The 12,863-nt window shown below is 44.1% G+C and overlaps 1 long non-coding RNA gene across 4 annotated transcripts; it reads left to right on the forward strand.

The window, feature by feature from the left end:
• Positions 1–6,587: 6,587 nt before the first annotated feature.
• LOC146668993 (uncharacterized) lies at positions 6,588–10,882 on the forward strand. 4 transcript variants are annotated; one of them, XR_014911657.1, is made up of 4 exons: positions 6,588–6,792; positions 7,531–7,658; positions 7,961–8,025; positions 8,516–10,882. It is a non-coding gene; the product is annotated as an uncharacterized LOC146668993 (long non-coding RNA). The 4 variants fall into 4 exon arrangements; XR_014911658.1 differs by having other exon boundaries at positions 7,531–7,594; XR_014911660.1 differs by lacking the exon at positions 7,961–8,025 and having other exon boundaries at positions 7,531–7,594.
• The last annotated feature ends 1,981 nt before the right edge of the window (positions 10,883–12,863 follow it).

The raw sequence follows: 12,863 nt of genomic DNA on the forward strand, positions 1-12,863 counted from the left end.
TCGGGTGGCACCGCCCACCAGGCGTGTGAAAGAAAGAAGAAAAGAAGAAAAAACCCGGACCGGGCCGCCTGGCCACCCTTTGTGTGGGTGTCCGCTCCCCAGGCTCCGAAATCCTTGCCAGCCCTTGTGATGGGGTGGCACCGCCCACCAGGCGTGTGAAAGAAAGAAGAAAAGTAGAAAAAACCCAGACCGGGCCGCCTGGCCACCCTTTGTGAGGGTGTCCGCTCCCCAGGCTCCGAAAGCCTTGCCAGCCCTTGTGATCGGGTGGCACCGCCCACCAGGCGTGTGAAAGAAAGAAGAAAAGAAGAAAAAACCCGGACCGGGCCGCCTGGCCACCCTTTGTGTGGGTGTCCGCTCCCCAGGCTCCGAAAGCCTTGCCAGCCCTTGTGATCGGGTGGCACCGCCCACCAGGCGTGTGAAAGAAAGAAGAAAAGAAGAAAAAACCCGGACCGGGCCGCCTGGCCACCCTTTGTGAGGGTGTCCGCTCCCCAGGCTCCGAAAGCCTTGCCAGCCCTTGTGATCGGGTGGCACCGCCCACCAGGCGTGTGAAAGAAAGAAGAAAAGAAGAAAAAACCCGGACCGGGCCGCCTGGCCACCCTTTGTGAGGGTGTCCGCTCCCCAGGCTCCGAAAGCCTTGCCAGCCCTTGTGATCGGGTGGCACCGCCCACCAGGCGTGTGAAAGAAAGAAGAAAAGAAGAAAAAACCCGGACCGGGCCACCCTTTGTGCGGGTGTCCGCTCCCCAGGCTCCGAAATCCTTGCCAGCCCTTGTGATCGGGTGGCACCGCCCACCAGGCGTGTGAAAGAAAGAAGAAAAGAAGAAAAAACCCGGACCGGGCCGCCTGGCCACCCTTTGTGTGGGTGTCCGCTCCCCAGGCTCCGAAATCCTTGCCAGCCCTTGTGATCGGGTGGCACCGCCCACCAGGCGTGTGAAAGAAAGAAGAAAAGAAGAAAAAACCCGGACCGGGCCGCCTGGCCACCCTTTGTGAGGGTGTCCGCTCCCCAGGCTCCGAAAGCCTTGCCAGCCCTTGTGATGGGGTGGCACCGCCCACCAGGCGTGTGAAAGAAAGAAGAAAAGAAGAAAAAACCCGGACCGGGCCGCCTGGCCACCCTTTGTGCGGGTGTCCGCTCCCCAGGCTCCGAAAGCCTTGCCAGCCCTTGTGATCGGGTGGCACCGCCCACCAGGCGTGTGAAAGAAAGAAGAAAAGAAGAAAAAACCCGGACCGGGCCGCCTGGCCACCCTTTGTGTGGGTGTCCGCTCCCCAGGCTCCGAAATCCTTGCCAGCCCTTGTGATCGGGTGGCACCGCCCACCAGGCGTGTGAAAGAAAGAAGAAAAGAAGAAAAAACCCGGACCGGGCCGCCTGGCCACCCTTTGTGAGGGTGTCCGCTCCCCAGGCTCCGAAAGCCTTGCCAGCCCTTGTGATCGGATGGCACCGCCCACCAGGCGTGTGAAAGAAAGAAGAAAAGAAGAAAAAACCCGGACCGGGCCGCCTGGCCACCCTTTGTGTGGGTGTCCGCTCCCCAGGCTCCGAAAGCCTTGCCAGCCCTTGTGATCGGGTGGCACCACCCACCAGGCGTGTGAAAGAAAGAAGAAAAGAAGAAAAAACCCGGACCGGGCCGCCTGGCCACCCTTTGTGTGGGTGTCCGCTCCCCAGGCTCCGAAAGCCTTGCCAGCCCTTGTGATCGGGTGGCACCGCCCACCAGGCGTGTGAAAGAAAGAAGAAAAGAAGAAAAAACCCGGACCGGGCCGCCTGGCCACCCTTTGTGAGGGTGTCCGCTCCCCAGGCTCCGAAAGCCTTGCCAGCCCTTGTGATCGGGTGGCACCGCCCACCAGGCGTGTGAAAGAAAGAAGAAAAGAAGAAAAAACCCGGACCGGGCCGCCTGGCCACCCTTTGGGAGGGTGTCCGCTCCCCAGGCTCCGAAAGCCTTGCCAGCCCTTGTGATCGGGTGACACCGCCCACCAGGCGTGTGAAAGAAAGAAGAAAAGAAGAAAAAACCCGGACCGGGCCGCCTGGCCACCCTTTGTGAGGGTGTCCGCTCCCCAGGCTCCGAAAGCCTTGCCAGCCCTTGTGATCGGGTGGCACCGCCCACCAGGCGTGTGAAAGAAAGAAGAAAAGAAGAAAAAACCCGGACCGGGCCGCCTGGCCACCCTTTGTGTGGGTGTCCGCTCCCCAGGCTCCGAAATCCTTGCCAGCCCTTGTAATCGGGTGGCACCGCCCACCAGGCGTGTGAAAGAAAGAAGAAAAGAAGAAAAAACCCGGACCGGGCCGCCTGGCCACCCTTTGTGAGGGTGTCCGCTCCCCAGGCTCCGAAAGCCTTGCCAGCCCTTGTGATGGGGTGGCACCGCCCACCAGGCGTGTGAAAGAAAGAAGAAAAGAAGAAAAAACCCGGACCGGGCCGCCTGGCCACCCTTTGTGCGGGTGTCCGCTCCCCAGGCTCCGAAAGCCTTGCCAGCCCTTGTGATCGGGTGGCACCGCCCACCAGGCGTGTGAAAGAAAGAAGAAAAGAAGAAAAAACCCGGACCGGGCCGCCTGGCCACCCTTTGTGAGGGTGTCCGCTCCCCAGGCTCCGAAAGCCTTGCCAGCCCTTGTGATCGGGTGGCACCGCCCACCAGGCGTGTGAAAGAAAGAAGAAAAGAAGAAAAAACCCGGACCGGGCCGCCTGGCCACCCTTTGTGCGGGTGTTCGCTCCCCAGGCTCCGAAATTTGTGGCTTCAGTGCACACAAATTTATATTGTTCAGTTTGCATGTTAAAAGCCTGCCAAGCACCCCAAGGCTGATTATGCTTGGTAAGAAGTCATTTATGACATAGAGCTGATTAGACCATATTAAAATTTCTGTTTGGCACAGGAGCTTTTCGTGGACACAGGTATCCAGTCTCTGTTTTGTTAGCTCAAATTTCTGTAATTTCCTTTATAAACCAAGGTTGTTGGACATGTGTCTCAGTGAATCCAGCAAAGTAACAATATCAAATTTCACATTACATATTACTGATCAACAGTAGTCTAGCTACACCAACAGCAGAAATACTGAAGTCAATACTGTAAAGTTTAACAGCAGCACAAACTATAAACTCCAAAATAACCATACAGTTGATTCACATCCGGTACTTTAACTGGGCTGACTCTTTGTTAGGTGTGTTTAATGTGCAGAATAATTCCCAATTATATACAATTATAATATGTTAAAATGGACCTATGTACACAAGGCCATTAATAATTAACTGTACGTAGGTATTTGCTTTATGACTATCTAGACAGTGTGAAGAAGTGAAGTATTGAAATTATTTTATGTTGCATAATGACAACATGTTGCCCCTATACATTTAAGGACAAAGTTCAATGACCGCCACCTGCTGGATGGTGAGTGCAGAGGGGCGTGTAATTGTTGAGCTGGACAAAGAGAACACCTGTGCTGATGCAATGTCAGTCTTCTTTGGTTCATTCTATGTATTGAACCTGGAATACCAGGAGTCAGCGGGTGCAAGGTTTTTTGTAAGGATAAACCCTGAAGAGGGAACAAAATGTACCTCCAAGGTTGGGACAAGCAGGAAGACTGGGACCACTGTGAAGCGAAAGGTTGTTCACATTAACCCTCATGTCACAACTTTCCTCCAGTGGCTTACTGAATTTGAGTGGAGAACTTCAAATTAGGGAAATTAGTAAATTTCTTGTATAATTTAAGTGACCAATGTGTTGTTACCCATGTCTCCACAGATGATCCATGGCCCATGCTTTCTGGACATTTACACAAGACGAGCAACAATGAAGACAAGCTCTCTCGCCATCTTGCAAGACGCTGTCTCTGTCCAATAGGTTTTTTTGAGTGCAACAGTTTTGATTTTTTTCCCTTCTTTTACCCATCCATCCATCCATTCACTTCCGCTTATCCTTTTTCAGGGTCGCGGGGGGCGCTGGAGCCTATCCCAGCTGTCATAGGGCGAAAGGCGGGGTACACCCTGGACAGGTCGCCAGTCTGTCGCAGGGCCAACACACAGGGACAGACAACCATTCACACTCACATTCACTCGCACATTCACACCTAGTGGCAATTTGTATTATCCAATTAACCTATCCCCACAAGCTGCATGTCTTTGGACGGTGGGAGGAAGCCGGAGTACCCGGAGAGAACCCACGCAAACACGGGGAGAACATGCAAACTCCACACAGAAAGACCTGATGGTGGAATTGAACTCAGGACCTTCTTGCTGTGTGGCAACAGTGCTAACCTTCTTTTACCCGTTTGTTAAAAATTATTTCAGCTACTTACACTTTAATTGTCACATGTATTGGCTCACCCTACAAATCAATGAACTCAGTCCACAAAGCAAGATCAGGGTTCAGTGCAGGTCAGTCAAGTTCCTTCACACCACACACGCTCATCCATGTCCTTGTGGACCCTGTTTTGTGCAATGATTTGGTCGTGTGAGCCAGTATTTTGGACAAAGTGTATATAAAGGCAGACGTGTGGGGCTTGATATTATATCCATTACAATTCAGTTTGTTTGTATGGTGCCAACAAAATGAATGCCAAGGCACTTCACATTGTAGGTTTGAGACCCTACAAAATATAAGTAAGGAAACCCAACACTTGAGCATGTGTTGTCTGCCATGATATGGATATGACATAATATTGTTATTGTTTGTACAACCATCTGAGAAAATAATGGATTACATGGTTTAGTAAAAACAAGTGCTTCCTCAATGAAAATATGTTTTCAGTTCTTTTCAGTTTTTGATTTTGGAAATGTGTATTTCAGCAGGGAAGAATCAGAATTGAAATAAAGTGGTGTAAAGCACATGAATTATATTTTGTGTGTGTGTGTGTGTGTGTGTGTGTGTGTGTGTGTGTGTGTGTATCCATCCATCCAACTTTTTTGGAACCCTCCAGTCTCTTACAGTATGTTACTGTTAACTGAAATTACGGTAAATTACGACCTTTTAAAAGAGTAAATGACCGCCTGTTAGGACACGGTGTCCTCTAGCAGAGATGAATATTTTTGGTACTGATGATGCGTACCAACGGTAAGTTACTGGTTAATATATTGCAGTTTATTACCTTGCAGCGGGCTTACAGTGACATACCGTGAATAAACGGTAGTATACCAATTTATTAATCACAGTATGATGTTACTTTGTTGACGTAATTTACGACATAACGGTATCTCACTGACATAACTGTCGCCAGTGAGATACCGTAAAAAAGGCTACGGTGCGTTACCATAATTTGTCCAAGAGTATTATACCACACCAGCAAAAAACGGTATCATCCTGCAGAAAGGTAAGCTACCGTAACACGGCGTCACGATATGACGCTGGCAGCAGTGACGCCAGTATGTTACCGTAAAGTGGCGATGAAAAGTCTAACGGTGCAGATACACGGAGTAATCAGAAAAGTTTAGCATGAATCTGGACATTAGATTTAAGATTTAAGTTTTAAGCTTATCAGATATCACTTGTTAGAAGCTCCTTACCGTTTGAATAAATCTCTTCTCAATCTGCTGTCCTCTTCTGCTTGCATCTTTTTTTTTTCATCTAACACTGACGTTATTTTTTCTCCGTGAAAAACACAGCAACTCATCTTATCCCGGGGTGCCAGGAAGTCGAGCTGCGGATCTCAGCAGAAAACTTTTCAAACTGATTGCAGGTTGATCCAGGTATACATTTGAAACAGGTTCTCCTCGGTGACGTGACAGTCGGAATGCATCTGCGTAACCATGGTTACAGGGGGACGCTTTGGAACTCTGCTGTTCAGCAGCAAAATATTTCAGATCAATATGTAAATACTCCAACTCTAAAACCAAGTAAAATAAATATGCTGCATATGTGTATAGTGCGTTCATGTGTGTGTGTGCGCTGCGTGGTGACGTAGGCGCGTGCATGTGTGCCCCGGTCACAGCTCCTTTTAGCATGGCCGGAGGTAAGTCACTGCCACGTTGCTCTCAGCTAATTAAAGTTTGTTCAGATCCCAAGCTGCAATGTGAATACAGCCAAACCGCCGCGTTTTTGTTTGTCATTAAGAGACTCATTCGGGATAAGTTTTGTGGAGGGCGGAGTTCACTAATATACGCTTATGAGTTTTAGCCGAGAACGCAGCTAAAATGCTAGCATGCTAAGTTAGCCTGATTGCTAGCGGCTACTCGCGGCAGTCTTTTTTTAACAGCATGCACTCTTTTTTCCTTCGTCAGGAGAGGTGTACTGGCAGTCGCGTGACACACACAGATCAGACACATATTTCTGTGTTGCAGGTATGGAGATGTTCTTATGTTTTGGAGATGCTGTCTTTCAGTCATTGTTTTTATAAGTACAGTGTTGTACTGCCTGTTAGATGGCGGTTATTAATATAATTGTACTGAAGTATAATGTTTGAACTATAAGTACCAGAATATTGGGTCCTGGTTATTGAATTGTATTTATCTGACTGTTTATTTGTTTTTGAATTATTTTGTTTATTGTTCTTATAAGTTGTTTTTGATGTTTTTTTCAGTGACATATTATTTATTTTGTGCTTTTTGTTTTTGAGAGCTTAAGTTAATGTTTTAAAACAATTTGTTGTATTTGATTCATTATATTATTGTAGTGTTAATGAAGCTGCAGACACAGCTCCTTTCAACATGGCCGGAGGAGAGGTGTACTGGCAGTCGCGTGACACACACAGATCAGACACATATTTCTGTGTTGCAGATGTGCAGTAAAGAGCCAAAGACCCAGTACTGTCTCCTGCCTCCTACTTTCACGCCAGAACACAACGCAAGAACAACAGGCGTAACACATGAACGGGTTACACATACTGAGGTGAGTTGTTGAGGATATGTCGAGCTGTTGATAAGCACGGCTGTTTTTGTGCTCTTATATACTGTTAGCCTGTTTTGCTGGCGTTAGTGAAGCTGTTTTCAACTGGATGTAACATTGTTGAACTCTGATGATTAATGAATAAACTCTCGATGTGACGATGTGAGCATGTAATTGTAACCCTGTGTTCATCTAGTCGTTTGATACCGTTTAATATCCAGCACATCTATTGGGTGTTTTATAACATGCCCTGGAATCATTTTAAGTTTTACAATGCCGGTGATTTACGACTCTTTCGCAACAGTCAACTGTGGCGTAAACTCTGGCGGGTCTCAGAGCTAGCTTATGTGAGCAAGCAGTGACATCTATACATGCAGTAGCCTTAAAATACTGATTATTTATTCTCCTGCTAGGTAAGAATTTGTGTTTTATACGTTTATTGTCACATTGTGCGCCATGTTATTGTTTCGGTGAAATGAATTTCTACAATGGCGGACTTAGACAAAATAGTGTTACTGTTAATTTGACTCTCTGCAGTGTTTAAATGCTTACATATACACACACAGTTACTGTCCCTCCACACGTAGGACTCAGTTCTGCTTCTATGCCCCATCTTTGTTTACTCTTTCCCACCCAACAAGTGCATAAATAAGATGTTAAAAACGTCATCATCATATCAAACATGATCGATTTGGGGGGAGTTTGTTTGGCACATGCTGACTGCATCCTAATTATAACCAGAAGAGGAGGCGAGAGCAGAGAACGAGAGTGCAGCAGTTTGGTCAAAGGAACAGGTGAAGAAGAGGTGAGCATCCAAGAGACGAGCAAGAGGACAGTTTCAAAGCAGACATTATGGCACAATAAAAGTTGTAAGAGCAGAGATTCATTCATATCTTTACTATTTTTCTTTAGCTTCTACTCCCGCTGCTTACAATAAATCTGAGATAAAGAACAAACAAGAACAACTCACATGGCATTGATTGTTTAGTTCAGTGTCACTCTGTGATTGTTTGACATTTCATATAAATGTGACTCTAAAATATAGTCAATAATATTAAAAAGCTGCTGTTACTGAATGAAACTTGAAGGATTATGATAAACTTCAGTTCTTACTGAATCTGTAACATTGCTTTTTTTAAAATTGTTAAATGACTTTTGTGTCACTGCACAGTGAAAAGCTCACCTGATGTAGTGGTGAGGCCATGTTCACCACTAGATGGAGACAACCTGGCACAGGTATTTTCTATACACTAAATTTCACACTGAAAAGCCTTGGTGGGAATTGTTGTTTCATAGAAAGTAAAGGAAAACGCTCATACTCTCTCCCGCACTCGATATATGATCCATTGTTGATCTGCACGCAGCTGTTGTCACAAATGTGGCACTCGCTTACGTCACTGTCATGAGACATTCTCGCAAAAAAAATATCACGGTTTTAGTAACGCAGTAACGCAGCGTTCCTACGGGAAAGTAACAGTAATCTAATTACCGTTTTTGCAATAGTAATTCCTTACTTTACTCGTTATTTGAAAAAAAGTAATCGGATTACAGTAACGCGTTACTGCCCATCTCTGGACGTCATCATCCCGTAAGCCAATTAGGTTGTCACTAGGGATGGGTATCGTTTAGGTTAGGTTAGCAGTGCTTAAACAATGGAAAAAACACAAACTTTGTCCAAAAACCTCTCATGTTTAGCTGTTTTCCACTTTTTCTTTTGTCATTTTAGCTTTTTTGGCCAGGATGAAGGGAGCATCTGCCATCAAACAAGAAGACAGCTGCATGTAACTACGACGGTGTTTGCTACTTCACCTTACATGCATTAATGTAATAACGTGGTTAGCCTACTCAACGTAAATTACACACGAACAACATTAAGCTCCTCGCCCAGAGAAGAACGGCTGCTGCTGCATCATCATCCGTCATCATTTCCGCTACACTGGCAGGGCTAGGGGCCAGGACTCTCGTCTTCGGGTTCTTGGGGGATGTTGCTAACTCCGGGTCTGATAACAGGCACCACAGCCGCAGTAGATGTGCTTGGTGTGAGGTCTTGCAGCAAGCTATCAAATATGGTGCATTTCTTGGCTTTTAAAAAAACGCTATGCGTCGCCAGGTTCGTCGTCAGATTCGAGATGTTACCTCCTTTGCACAGTATCACCTTAAAGCACTTGTTGCAGGCTGCTGAGTTTGCATATTTTGCTGTGAAGTACAGCCAGACTTTGACCGCTTCGCCTTGGGCATTTTTAATCTGTAGCTCTGCTCTAAAAGAACGTACGTACCTGGGCCCGCCTACTATCCTCGGAAAGGTAAAATGATTGGCTAGAATCCAAAGTGTATGATATCTCAGGGGAAAAAAAGCACCGAAATAAAGCACCGAAATGTGCGCTGCTTTTCGGTCTGTTTACTACCGTTTATGTCAGAACCGGTACCATAACGGCACCGGATACCGGTACCCATCCCTAGTTGTCACATGACATTTGTGGACCCCGGTATTTTTTTAGTTGGACAATTTATCAGTAAAGTTTCAATCTCTGACATTACCCCTAGACTAGACCGGCTGCACCACACAGACACTGCAAACCTCATCTCTGAAGAAAAACCACAAGAACAACATCCAAAAGAAAGAAAACATACCTTAGAAACATGCCGGGTTAGAGGAGACGGCAGCACTGCAGAGGTGAGGACAGGCATCTGTTTGAAATAGACAAAACAGTAAACATAGTCATACAGACTCAGAGACGCTTTCCATCCAATCTGTCTGAGTTTGAGCTGTTTTACAGTGAAGAATGGGCAAATAATTCAGTCTCTAGATGTGCAAAGCTGGTAGAGACGTACTCCAAAAGACCTGCAGGTGTAACTGGAGCAAAATGTGGCTCTATGAAGAGCAGGGGGTGAATAGAAAAGAATGACACACTTTTCCAAATTTCATTTGCTTAGAATTTTGACAACCATGTATTATTTTCATGCCACTTCACAATTATGTGCTACTTTGTGTTAATCTACCATTGAAACTGTCAATAAAAACATCTTTTGTTTGTGGTTGTAAGGTGACAAAATGTGCACAAGTTCAAGGACTATGAATGCTATTTCAAGGGACTGTAATGTTAAATCACCCCCCATGCACACATCAGTGCACATGCATGTACACATATGCAGAGTTACATTATCAAAGAAGCTAAAAAAACAAGCTCTGCTTTAACTTTTAACTAAAAAAAAGACTGCAAACTTTAGGAACAATATGGAATGAGTGATAATGTCATCATTCCATGAATTGAAAAAATTTGTTTCACCTTAAATCTTTTTTTCTTTTCTTAATTGCAAAAACTGTAAATTTGGCTCAAGGGGACCTGAAAGCCAGGAGACAATTTATTGACTTTGCCCACAATCTTATGAAGAAAAAGATTTCCATTAAATATTAATAGAGCAAAATCTCTCTCTCTTAAGTATTTGCACCTAACCACGTCCTAACCTAGCAGTCATATACAGCTATTAATTAATCCTGCATTTTTTTTGTCAAAGACATTTCTCACCATGAAATTACCCGATTCAAAACATGAACACTGTTAGCCTTTGCAGTAATTTCCATAGCTTAGTACTGCAAAATCAACAGTAAAAAACTCTAAAGGATGTTAGCAGTTTAGTACTGTAATTTGCATGTAATTGTGGGAAAATTCCATGAGATTACACTATTTTTACGGTAACTCACCGTACTCATGGAAACAGCTGTAAAATACAGCAAATGTAACAATTGGTGATGTTACTGAGATTATACTATTACACCATCCGGATTTCTGTTGTTTTCTACTGTAGATCTAAGAGTAATTACTTAAATCCTCATTCAGTTGTTTTTATTTGTTTGCTTCTTTTTTCTTGCTTTGTTTGTTGGGTTTTTTCCTTCCTGGTCTGAGGGATAGGGGTTCTAAGTGTTGTGGGTAGGGGATAAACTGCTGGAAGCAACTATAAGACATGTGAGTGTGTCATTAATCTGTATTCTGATATTTCAGTTTTAACAGTCACTGTGAAACTTGCTTGTTTGGCGTTTGACAATTCTGCGTGTATTTGCTTTTCTTTGTTGCTTCAACTCAATAAAAATATCTTTGAGAAAAAAAAATCCTCATTCAGAGTGTATTACTATAAAATGTGATTCACTGTGAAAGCAGTATAACATATAAACTACAATATACAGCATAATTTTTAACTTAAGGAGTAAGTTGCAGCCACACTAAAATTTAATTCCTTGAACTGAATGGAACCTCATATATTAATAAATGCATTTGTTTAGTCAAACAATGTGAAACATTAGTAATACTATTAATTAATAGTATACTTGTAAGGTTAGTATTGTGATAGAGTCGAGTATATTTAATTATACTCTTGTAGACATTATGACATTATGCTAGTACAATTATGGTGAACAAAAAGTACATCTAAAAGTTAATTTCAAGAATACTGTTATGTACTAAAACGGGGGCCAATATAGTCCCAAGAAGCATTATTAGTATACGTACTAGGTAAGATATACTTGGGAAATATAATTGAAGTATACTTATTTTTGTATGGCCAGCAACAAAAACTAATGGCTACATTTAGAGTAATGTTTAAAAATGACTTCATTTAGCAGGATGTTGCTTTTTTTCTCTTCTTATTCTTTCTTATACTGGACCTTCATTTGTTTTGTATAAGGTGGTACTTTTTAAGACACCTCTGCCTAACTACAGTGAACTGACCTAATAATATGCTCTGGTCGTCATTTTACACAAGGTGTCACATCCATGAAACCTACACCACTAACCAGCATCAGTCCTACAACTTCACTCTCAAAATTAATAAATTCTGGGACAAGCAGAAACTGTATTTTTAGCGGTGCATTTTGTTGCAGGCCAGACTGCTATTAAATGCTCTCCTAAAGAAATAATTCCTTTGTAGCACCACTTCGTCTTGGTTCAGAAGAGATGTCCTGATATACGTGATTGTTAGGTATTTTAGTACCATGGGAGCATTTACTGGATATTGTTTTATAGTGACATTATGCAGGAAAACTCTGTCATTCAATAAGGCCCCTTTGTTTTAGTTATTTTTCTCTTTGACCCAAGAATTGATGTGTGAGAATCACAGGCTGGTACAAGGTTGAAATACCACAGAGATCACTCCCTCAGCTACATTAGTTTCTTAATCTTTTAGGAGACGCCTGTTGAAGGCCAGATGGTTTGTTTCAGAATTCACTAATGAAAGAACTCTTTATTTCGTGCCTTGAAAATATGTCGCTGAGATAATCACAATTGTAGCTGAACTGATACACTATACAAAGGATGCTTCTTCACCCAAGGGCAGAAAGACGCTCCCTTATCTTGGTCTGTACTGGTTTAAACTGAGAATCTGCTGACTCATGAATTTGTCCCTCTATATAAACTGTTGTACTTGTGAATAAAGTTGAGTCAATTTGGGAAGACAACCTGAAGCAGTCTCTGTTTTCTTGTTCTCCCAAGCTGCTCCCGAGCTCGTACTAACACGCTGAATGGCATGCTTGAATATTACTTGAGAATATATTTGACTGTGTTACAGACTAAGGTACATTCTCTGCTGATAGACGTCCACGCCTCGGAGGAAGCCGATCCACGGATTAGGCCCTGGAAGCCGTTTCTTTCAATTTTGGTGTCAGAAGTGGGATCCTGACGAAGGTAGGCACTCGTCTTTTATTTTATAAGACTGTGTTATGCCTTTCTCAGTGATCCACATAGAAACGGGATACGCTGACGAGGCCTTCTTCAGTGGCCCACATAGTAACAAGTGGGATACGCTGAGGAGCCTTCTTTAGTGGCCCACATAGAAACACAGGAAGTTGCCTGTTGTTTTGTAAATTAAAGCAGAAAGGACACAGGAAGTTGCCTGTTGTCATAAACTAAGAAGTTGCTCACCAGCAGAAAGGACACAGGAAGTTGCCTGGGGTCATAAAACGAGAAGTTGCTCGTTAAAAAGTGAGAAGTTGCTCACTAAAAAGATAAAATTGCTAGCAAAAAATCAAGTAACCTCAGGTGTGCCACAGCAAAATAAAAACTAACTTAAATCCTTCAAGCGTC

The sequence above is a fragment of the Rhamphochromis longiceps genome, linkage group LG5 (genome assembly GCF_057381845.1).
Source record: "Rhamphochromis longiceps isolate RC_006_pf linkage group LG5, R_longiceps_female_GT1.1, whole genome shotgun sequence".
NCBI lineage: Eukaryota > Metazoa > Chordata > Actinopteri > Cichliformes > Cichlidae > Rhamphochromis > Rhamphochromis longiceps.